The sequence below is a fragment of the Callithrix jacchus genome, chromosome X (assembly GCF_049354715.1).
Source record: "Callithrix jacchus isolate 240 chromosome X, calJac240_pri, whole genome shotgun sequence".
NCBI classification, from domain to species: Eukaryota; Metazoa; Chordata; class Mammalia; order Primates; family Cebidae; genus Callithrix; species Callithrix jacchus.
The window spans coordinates 138,541,871-138,552,508 of NC_133524.1; the positions used below are offsets into that span (position 1 = coordinate 138,541,871).

Genomic DNA, 10,638 nt, shown 5'->3' on the forward strand with positions numbered 1-10,638 from the left:
TAGAGGTTATATTTTATTTCTCTTTCTTTCTTTCTTGTTTCTTTCTCTCTCTCTTTCTTTCTTTCTTTTGTTCCTTTTTTGATAGAGTCTCACTCTGTCGCCCAGGCTGGAGTGTAATGGTGTTATCTCAGCTTACATCCTCCACCTTCCAGGTTCGAGCAGTTCTTCTGCCTCAGCCTCCCGAATACATGGGATTACAGGCACCCACCATCATGCCTGGCTAATTTTTGTATTTTTGGTAGAGATGGGATTTCACCATGTTGGTCAGGCTAGTCTTGAACTCCTGACCTTTGGCCTCCCAAAGTGCTGGGATTACAGGCATGAGCCACTGTGCCCATCCTTATTTTCAAATTCATTTTTGCCACAAGAAAATAAGTTCATTTTTTCTATGTTGACTTTATACCTAGGAAACTTATGTATTTTCATCTATCGATAAGCTTGGCCGTTCCACTGTTGCCGATGGTATGCCCATTTGAGCATAGACTCTGCTGCTGCTGTCCCAGTGAAGCGCTTTAGACAACAACCTCCATCAGAGTGTTGTCAGTGGACAGGGAACACCTCAGCCTCTGTAGCACAGCAGTTGCTTTACCTCACAGAGAGAGAGAGAACAATGATGTGGGCTTGGTACCAGTCCCCAAAGTTGGAGTGCACAGCTCAAGAGTCCTGACCTGAGCTTTTGCCCACTAAAATCTTTCAGAAATGAAGCCACTTGATAGAACCCACCACTGTCAAACCCTCAAAGGCATCAAAGAGTAAAAAGAATAAAAAACCCATTCAACTTATAGCAAATTCAATTAATAAAGGAACATCAGCCCACGCAGATAAGAAAGAACCAGCACGAGAACTCTAGCAACTCCAAAAACCAGAGCATATTCTTCCCTCCACACTACCACACTAGTTCTCTAGCAATGGTTCTAAACCAGGGTGAAATGGCTACAATGACAGAGAATTTAGAATCCGGATATGGACACAGATAATTGAGATTCAGTAAAAAGTCAAAACCAAGGAATCTAAGGAATCCAATAAAATGATATAAAAGCTGAAAGATGACATCTTCATTTTAAGAAGGAACCAAGCAGAGCTGATAAGGCTTAAAATCTCACCTAAGGAATCTCATATTACAATTAAAAGTATTAAAAACAGAATAGACTCAGCAGAGGAAAAATCTCTGAGCTGGAAAACCAGTTCTCCGAATCAACTCAGTCAGAAAAAATGTATATAGAAAAAGGAATAAGAAATAATGACTCAAACCTCTGAGAAACTTGAGATTATGTAGTGAGACCAATCCTGCAACACATTGACATCCCTAAAAGGGAGGGAGAAAGAACAAGCAACTTGTTAAACAAATTTAAGGGTATCATTCACAAAAATTACTCTGCCCTTACTGGATGGTCAGCATTCAAATTCAGGAAAACCAGAGAAGCCCTGTGAGATGCTATATAAGACAAGCGTCCCCAAGTCACATAGTTGTCATATTCTTCAACGTCAACATGAAAGAAAAAAATATTAAGGCAGCTAGAGAGAAGGAACAGGTCACCAACAAAGGGAACCCTATCAGAGTGGACATCAGGATGGATAAATACCAGGTAATATTTAAGCTGGTAAGCAGCAACATCACTCTCTGAATGAATAATCATTTACATAGTAGTTGCATATGTTTATGGGTTACATGAGATATTTTGATATAGGCTTGCTATGTGTGATAATCATATCAGGGTAAATGGGTTATCCATCAGGACAGACATTGATCCTTTGTGTTGCAATCCGATTATACTCTTTTAGTTATTTCAAAATGTAAAATTAAATCATTTTGACTATGGACATCCTGTTGCAATAGCAAATACTAGGTCTTATTGATTCTCTCTAACTGTTTTTTCCCTCTAACATCCTCATTTCTCCCCCAGCCCCCATCTACATTTCTCAGTCTCAGGTAATCATCCTTCTACACTATCTCCATGAATTCAGTTGTTTTGAATTTTAGCTTCCACAAATATGCAAGAACGTGTGAAATTTGCCTCTCTGTGCCTGGCTTATTTCACTTACCATAATGACCTCCAGTGCCATCCATGTTGATACAAATGACAGGATCTCATTGTTTTTTATGGCTGAATAGTACTCCATTGTAAAACAATTTCTTTATCTATTCGTCTGCTGATGGACACTTGGGTTGCTTCCTAATCTTGGCTATTGTGAATGGTGCTGCAGCAAACAGGGTCGTGCAGATATCTCTTCAGTGTACTGATTTTCTCCATTGACTGATTTTCTTCATTTTGGGTAAATACCTGGGAGTGAGATAACTGGATAGTATGGTAGCTTTGTTTTCATTTCTGGAGGAATCTCCAAGCTGTTATCCATAGTGGTTTTATCAATGTACATTCCCATTGATACATCTATACAATGGAATACTATGCAGCCATAAAATGAAAAGACCTATCAAGCCATGGAAAGACAGGGATGAACATAAAAAGCATGTTGCTAAGTGAAATAAGTTAATCTGATACCTTGGTTATCGTTTACTCCTATTTCAATTATCCAAACGATGGTGCCCTTTTTATGTTAAGATTCCTGGCCAGACACAATACCTCGTGCCGTAATCCCTGCACTTTGGGAGGCTGAGGAGGGTAACTCACCAGAGGTCAGGAGTTCAAGATGAGCCTGTCCAACATGGTGAAACCCCATCTCTAATAAAAATAAAATAAAAATAAAAATAGCTGGGCATGGTGGCACGAACCTGTAATCCTAGGCACTCAGGAAGCGGAGGCACAAGAATTGCTTGAATCTGGAAGGCAGAGGTTATAGGGAGCCAAGATAGCACCATTGCACTCCAGTCTAGGTAACAGAGTGAGACTCCCTCTCAAGTTAAAAAAGAAAAAAAAAGATTCCTGCGTGACAAGGTTGGATTGATCCAGTAACATCAATTATATTTGATACAGTCTCATTCTCATATTGACTTTTTTGTTTGGGGACCTCCCATGTCAAAACTCATAGGTTGTAACCTAATCCCGAATATTATTATATTTCATTATATCAGTATATTTTGTTATGGCAACCCAAAATGACTACCACAGTCCTCTATATTCTCTGACTCTCTTTCTGGTACTCTCCCTAGCAAGTGGGCTTCTAGTATTTTCCACTATGCCATCCACTTACTTTGAATGGTCTGCTCCCTCCCTGGCTAAATAGTGAGGGGAGAGAAAGATAACAGAGAAGTTTTCTCACCCTCTTCGGAACAAAGATCTTCTTGTCAGAGAAAAGGAATGTTCCTACTCAGAGTTTTAGATGCCTGACCAGCTCTTGCTAGTGCTCTCCTTGGAGGATTACACCTTCACAAATGGGGCTGGCTTGCCTGGAGGCAAACCTGGAAGAAGAAAGGAATTTCTCATGTTCTCTTTGTCTTTTAGGCATCTCCTATCCTATTTATTCAAACACAAAGTTTTCCTAGAAAAAAATGAAAAGTAAATTGGAGGCCTTTCCTTAGAACACTTTATCTCTATATCATGTGAAATTCTTCAGTTTTATATGCCTTTAAGTCCAAGTGGGAAGACAGAGAAGGAAAAAAAGTAAAGAAAACTACCCACAATATCAAAATATTACTCTGAATTCAAGTCAACCTCTTTTGGAGTCTCAGGGCTCCTGAATCTTTCTGAGGGTCCTGTTAAGAGTAAGAGAAGCAGAAATTCCTTTCATGTGGATCGCCAATCCATGTGTAGAGGGAGACAGGCCTCTACTCCAATCACATTTGGGCAACCTGGCACTGGATTTAAGTTGACAAAGTGTTTGTGGACCTGGTCAGGTTTCTGTCATCAACACAATATAGCCCGTTCATGATTTTCTGGAAAAGAACTACTCACGTTCTATTTCTTAGATCCCCAGAGTTACAGAGGTCAGCAGAAAGACTGGTCAAATAGGAGGGGGAATAAATACATCATTGTCCCAGGTAGCCTTCCTCTAGCCACTGTTGAGTTTAAGTCCTACTCTGAGAAAGCAACAGGATCATGAAAGTAGCAAGGCCTTCTATAGGCTGAGACAAGGGGCAGAAGGAGCAGCCATTTCCTCTCTTCCCCTTTGACTCATATTATCTTGCTTCCTTCTGTTACTGACATGACCAATGACCCCAGCCTCTTTCAATCCTTTCACCTCTATCCTTACTGATGCTGTAATATATTTTTACTGCTGACTCGCCAAAAAAGTAATCTTAAACAGACCCTTATTTATTATTCTGTATATGTCCGTGTATATTTGAAGATTTTTTGTAATCTAGTATTTTTTAAGTAGGCTTTGCATCTCCTAGTGATAGTTTTGTGTATGGTGTGAAGAAGGGTTCCACTTAAATTAGGATTTTTATATGGATACTCAGTTGTTCCACTGACACCTATTTCTGCAAGACTGTTCCACGTTCTAAGGCTGTGATTTTTTTCTTATCAGTTAAGGGCATATTTAGGCTGGTTTTGTTGCTTTTGTTTTCTCAGGACTGTCCACTCAGTTCCATTGGCCTATGGACCAATTCCTGCATCTAAATCTCAAACTCTTCATTACATTAGCTGCTTTGTAATTCTTACTATCTGGTAGACTAATTACTCTTTTTCAAGGATGTGTTGACTGTGCTTGACCATTTGCACGTCTTTATATTTAGAATCAGGTGATTCACACATGTCCAAAGCCATTTGGTTGTTTTGATTTGGGATTGCAATCAATCTATAGATTCTTTTTTCTGGAAGAACTAACATATTTAAAATATTGAAACTTCATACCTATGAATTTATTTTATTTTATATTTATGTAAGTCTTCATTAATATGTCTCAACAACATTTTACAATTTTCATCTGTAAAATTATTTTTGGTTAAGCATTTTTCTAAGATACTTGATACGGTAGTATGATAGGTTAAAAATTATATATTCTTTACTTTCATTTTCATACCCTCTCCCTGACAGAAAACAAAGTTGACATTCTTTGGAATACAGATCTGATATTAGCAAACTGATATATTATTGTATATTGAATAAATTACCTTTAGTTCTTTTTTTTTTTTGAGACGGAGTTTAGCTCTTGTTACCCAGGCTGGCGCGCAATGGCGCAATCTCGGCTCACCGCAACCTTCGCCTCCCGGGTTCAGGCAATTCTCCTGCCTCAGTCTCCTGAGTAGATGGGATTACAGGCTTGAGCCACTGTGCCTGGACCAAATTATCTTTAGTTCTTCTGGGTTCTTTTCAAGCACAGTCAAAGCATCCATTAATCACATAAGCTTGTTTCCAACTGGCCAATCCCCATCCCTTCATTTATTTCTTTTTGCATTACTACCCTTGCTACTACCTCTACTATAAAAAGTAATAGAAATACTCATAGCAGACACTCTAGGTGAAGTCCCAAATTCAAACTAGAAGCTTTCAACATTTAAAATATTTAAAAGATACATCTGCTATAGGTTTTTCATACATATCTTTTATCTAGATTGGTAACTTTTTTCATATTTAATAAACTTTATTTTAAAATAATTTTAGATTTACAAGAAAATTATGACAATGTTCAAGAATATTCTTATATGCCCCATAATCTATTACTTCTGTTATTAAGGTCTTACATTGGTAAGTTATCCTAAAACTAATAAACCAATATTGATACACAAACATCCACTGTTTATTAATAAACATACTTTACTCATATTTAATTCCTTGTAACAAAATTCTGTTTTCTGTCCCAGGATCCCCTGAGGATACTCCATTACATTTATTCATCATGTCTCTTTAGATGCCCTTTGGCTGTGCCAATTCACTGACACTTTTCTTGATTTTGAAAACCTTGACAGTTTGGAGGTATATGGTCAGGTTGCCTTTGATTGTGAATTATGTGATAATTTTGTTTTGATTTGATGTAGGTTATGTTTTCTTGGACGATGAAGTGTCATTCTTATATACTGACAGCACATAGTACCAACATAATTTATCACTGATGCTGTTAATTTCATTCCCATGGTGACATAGTGTTTTACAGTTTTCTTCAGGGTAAAGTCACATGATATTTTTTTTTCCCGGTGTCATACTGTCATATTGGGAAGGACGGGAAGACCCAAGACCAGCCAGTAGTCAGATGAGACCTCTGAGGGAAAACTGCAGAGATTCCTTGCCCATGAAGAGGAGGATCCACAGAAACCAGCTTCCCACCTGCTGTCATCCCTGGGAGGCCCTGGGGCTGGTGGCCCACTGTGATGTCCCCTGACATCTTAGTGGGCAGAAAGAGGAGAGGGCTGTGCTCAGGTGACTTTCATTTCAGATCACGAAGGGGGAAGGGACGCAGGACCTTCCAGGCATCCCCAGGATGATACAGAGGAAGAACCGGCGAGGTATCCCACCCCAGACACAGAAGGACCCACAATAACCAGCCCTTGTTTTCACCCCTAGGAGGCCTTGGTCAGGACCATTAGGGAGAGATGCTAGCGTGATTCATTTCCTCTTGGGGGTTTCATGGAAATAGGAACCTGGATCTGAGGAACAGTCTCTGGAGAGGAGGGCGACAGAGTGGAGGCCCTGTCAGGAATAATATGCTAAAGAAGACTGAGGGGCCTTCCCACCGCATTTCAGACGGAGGGCAGTGGAGCCCTGCCTGGGGCCTGGGAGGCCCTATCCCACTGTGGTTGGATGTGTTGCTACCTCTCTTGCACCCTGCAGGTCTCAGGGATGGGAGGGGCTTATTTGGAGGTGAAAGACTCCGACCCACAGAGTCAGTGAGTCCAGGCGCAGCCCCTCGGGAAGGCTGGAAGGGAACACCCAAGGCTGGTAGTGTCCCTCCACTGTCCCTGTACCTGCTGCCAGCTCCGGAGGACCCCATCAGGGTCCCCAGATGTACAACTTTCTGACTTCCATTTTGGGAGTCAGCAAAAAGGAGACGTTTTCTCGGAGGAGGGCAGTTTCAGTTAAGCAGAGGGAGAAGCCCCAGGGCTGGCCACTGAATAAAAAGAGAACTTTGTTGACAGACGGTAACCTCCCAACACAGAGGGGAGTCACAGGCTGCACCTAGCCACACTCCCTGCTGTCAGCCCTGGAAAAAGGTGGGCTATGAGTGTGAAGGACTGCGGAGGTGGGAGGGAAGAGGTTGGTAAGGTTTAGGGAGTAAGCAAGAAGGCTTGCAGCGCATCCGAGAAATGGGAAGGAAGACGTGAAAAACAGGAGGAGGGGTGGGGGATGAAAACGAGGCTGAGAAGGGGTGGGGCTGTTCCTCTGCAGAGAGGAGGCCACACCCCACGCTGCCTCTGCCGTCAAGCCTGGTCAACCCCCGCAGGGTTCCCGGATGTGCTTTCCCAGCCTCCATCTTCTAAGTCTTGGAAGGCATTTTGTGAGGAGGAGCGATCTAGGTCAGCCGAGGGAAGTCTTAGATCCAACCAGTTCTCAAGGTAAGGGCCCCGAGGGAGAACTGAGGGACCTACCACCACAAAGAGAAAAACCCCCTGGCCCGCCCTGCCTCTGCTGTGGGACTTGGAGGTCACAGAGAGTAAGAGAGCAACCGAGGGCTGAGGTACAGGAATACGGCAACCGAGGGCTGAGGGACGGGTCCTCCTGACGGGAATAGGGCAACCGAGGGTGAGGGACGGGTCCTCCTGACGGGAATAGGGCAACCGAGGGCTGAGGGACGGGTCCTCCTGACGGGAATAGGGCAACCGAGTGCTGAGGGACTGGTCCTTTTCACGGGAATAGGGCAACCGAATGCTGAGGGACTGGTCCTTTTCATGGGAATAGGGCAACCGAGGGCTGAGGGACGGGTCCTCCTGACGGGAATACGGCAACCGAGGGCTGAGGGACGGGTCCACCTGACGGGAATAGGGCAACGGAGGGCTGAGGGACGGGTCCTCCTGACGGGAATAGGGCAACCGAGGGCTGAGGGACGGGTCCTCCTGACGGGAATACGGCAACCGAGGGCTGATACGGGGAGCAGGGTGGGAATCTGTCCTCTGAGGTGGGGGTTCCCTCAGTCTTCCTCAAAGTCTTACTGTTTATTCCCTACTGGGCCGGCACCTCCTCCCTTCTTCGGTTGTGGGGATGCTGCGCTCAGCTCTTGGCAGCCATTTTCCCGCCAAGGCTGATATGAGGGGCGCGGTTATAATCTGTCCTCTGAGGTGGGAGTTCTGTCAGTCCTTAAAGTCTCCCTATTTATTCCCTGCAGGGCAAGCACCGCTTCCCTTTTTCGGTCCTGGGGTTGTGGCGCTCAGCTCTCGGCAGCCATTTTCCCGCCAAGGCTGATATGAGGGGCGGGGTTGTAATCTGTCCTCTAAGGTGGAGGTTCCCTCAGTCCTCTTCGAAGTCTCCCTATTTATTCCCTACAGGGCCGGCACCTCCTCCCTTCGGTCGTGGGGATGCGGAGCTCAGCTCTCAGCAGCCATTTTCCTGCCAAGGCTGATATGAGGGTCAGGGTGGGAATCTGTAAGCAGTAGCTAAAAGTGTCTGTCTTTGTCTAAAACTAGAAAAGACAGGCGCGCCACCCCGAGGGCCTAGGAGTCTTCTGGCGACAGAGGAGGCTGAACCGGGGCTGCAGTCAGGGAGGCGGCACTGGGCTTCCTGGGGAGCCCGTCACAGGCAGGGCCTATTCACGACGCAGGAAGGGCCAAGGTTGGCCTGCAGCCCTCCCCTGGGACCAGACGTCTACAGGGGCACCCCTGAAATCCGGCAGTGCTGGTTCAGGTGAGTATCTTCCTCTGGTTTATTGTTTTAAATAAATCCTCTCCGCCTTTTGCTCCCCGCACCCTTTCAGATCCTGCCATCGGGGCGGGCAGCTAGGTGGCCCTGTAGGGAATAAATAAGGAGACTTTGAGGAGGACTGAGGGAACCCCCACCTCAGAGGACAGATTCCAACCCTCCTCCTCATATCAGCCTTGGCAGGAAAATGGCTGCCGAGAGCTGAACGACGCATCCCCAGGACCAAAGAAAGGAGGAGGTGCCGGCCCTGTAGGGAATAAATAGGGAGACTTTGAGGAGGACTGAGGGAACCCCCTCAGAGGACAGATTCCCACCCTGCTCCCCGTATCAGCCGTGGCAGAGCTCCCCAGTTGGCTCAAGCTCAGCCGCAGCCCCTCAATTCTGAGTGAAGGGTGTCAGGGACAGGGAGGCCTTGGTCTGAGGGTCCCATGGCAAGTCAGCAGAGGCAGCCATTTTCCCGCCAAGGCTGATATGAGGGGCAGGGTTGGAATCTGTCCTCTGAGGTGGGGGTTTCCTCAGTCCTCCTCAAGCTCTTTCTATTTATTCGCTACAGGGCCGGCACCTCCTCCCTTCTTCGGTCGTGGGGATGCGGAGCTCAGCTCTCAGCAGCCATTTTCTTGCCAAGGGTGATATGAGGGTCAGGGTGGGAATCTGTAAGCAGTAGCTAAAAGTGTCTGTCTTTGTCTAAAACTAGAAAAGGCACGCGCACCACCCCGAGGGCCTAGGAGTCTTCTGGCAACAGAGGAGGCTGAACCGGGGCTGCAGTCAGGGAGGTGGCACTGGGCTTCCTGGGGATCCCGTCACAGGCAGGGCCTCTTCAGGAAGCAGGAATGCCCAAGGTTGGCCTGCAGCCCTCCGCCAGGACCAGACGTCTGCAGGGGCTCCCCTGAAAGCCGGCAGTGCTGGTTCAGGTGAGTATCTTCCTCTGGTTTATTTTTTTAAATAAATCCTCTCTTTCCCGCCTTTTGCTACCCCCACCCTTTCAGATCCTGCCATCGGGGGGGGCGGCTAGGTGGCTCTTTAGGGAATAAATAAGGAGACTTTGAGGAGAACTGAGGGAACCCCCTCAGAGGACAGATTCCCACCCTACTCCTCGTATCAGCCCTGGCAGAGCTCCCCAGTTGGCTCAAGCTCAGCCGCAGCCCCCTCATTTCTGAGTGAAGGGTATCAGGGACGGGGAGGCCTTGGTCTGAGGGTCCCATGGCAAGTCAGCAGAGGCAGCTGCCTCCGGTTGGCAGAGGGAAGATTCCCAGGCCCTGCTGGGGATAAGAGGGAGGACTGAAGTGTCATATGTGCTTCAGAGCAGATGTGAGGCTGCCCCGACTGTCCCTGTGGTAGAGTATGGGATGTGGCTGCCTCTTCACTACCTCCCTCTGCTCTCAGGGATGTGGAGGTTGCTCTGAGGTTTTGCCTCAGGCCGGCAGAGTGGTAGGAGATGTGGCCCGGTCTGAGAAAATGTGACAACGCTAATACAACTCTCAGTGGGCCACAAACCCCAGAACTGTGGGGCTCTGGATGTCTCGCCAGCCCCAGCTGCAATCTTTAGCCAGAGGGGCTCTGTTGCTGCTGCTGCTCCTTTTGTTTGTTTGTTTTGGGAGAAGTTTCTGTCTTGTCACCCAGGCTGGCGTGCAATGGCATGGTTTCAGCTCACTGCAACCTCCACCTCCCGGGTTCAAGGGATTGTCCTGCTTCTGCCTCCCAAGTAGCTGGGATTACAGGTGTCCACCACCGTGCCTGGCTGATTTTTGTATTTTCAGTAAGACAGAAATACATGTTGTCCAGGCTGCTGTCGATCTTCTGACCTTAGGTGGTCCACCCGCCTTGGCCTCCCAAAGGGCTGGGATTACAGGCATGAGCCAGAGTGCCCAGACCTCTCTCACTTCTTCTTGCAGGGGGTCCAGTAACCAGGAGTTGAAGACCAGGGTCTGAGTTCCACTTCTAAACTCAGCACAGC

The 10,638-nt window shown here is 46.3% G+C and overlaps 1 protein-coding gene across 1 annotated transcript in view; it reads left to right on the forward strand.

Moving 5' to 3' along the window:
• Window positions 1-7,273: 7,273 nt before the first annotated feature.
• LOC118150490 (uncharacterized) overlaps window positions 7,274-10,638 on the forward strand; it is a 53,539-nt gene continuing 50,174 nt past the window's right edge. Inside the window, exons 1-3 of the mRNA XM_078363886.1 lie at window positions 7,274-7,387; window positions 8,453-8,669; window positions 9,379-9,595. The gene's annotated coding sequence lies outside the window, so the exon portion shown is untranslated. The remainder of the gene's footprint in view (window positions 7,388-8,452; window positions 8,670-9,378; window positions 9,596-10,638) is intronic.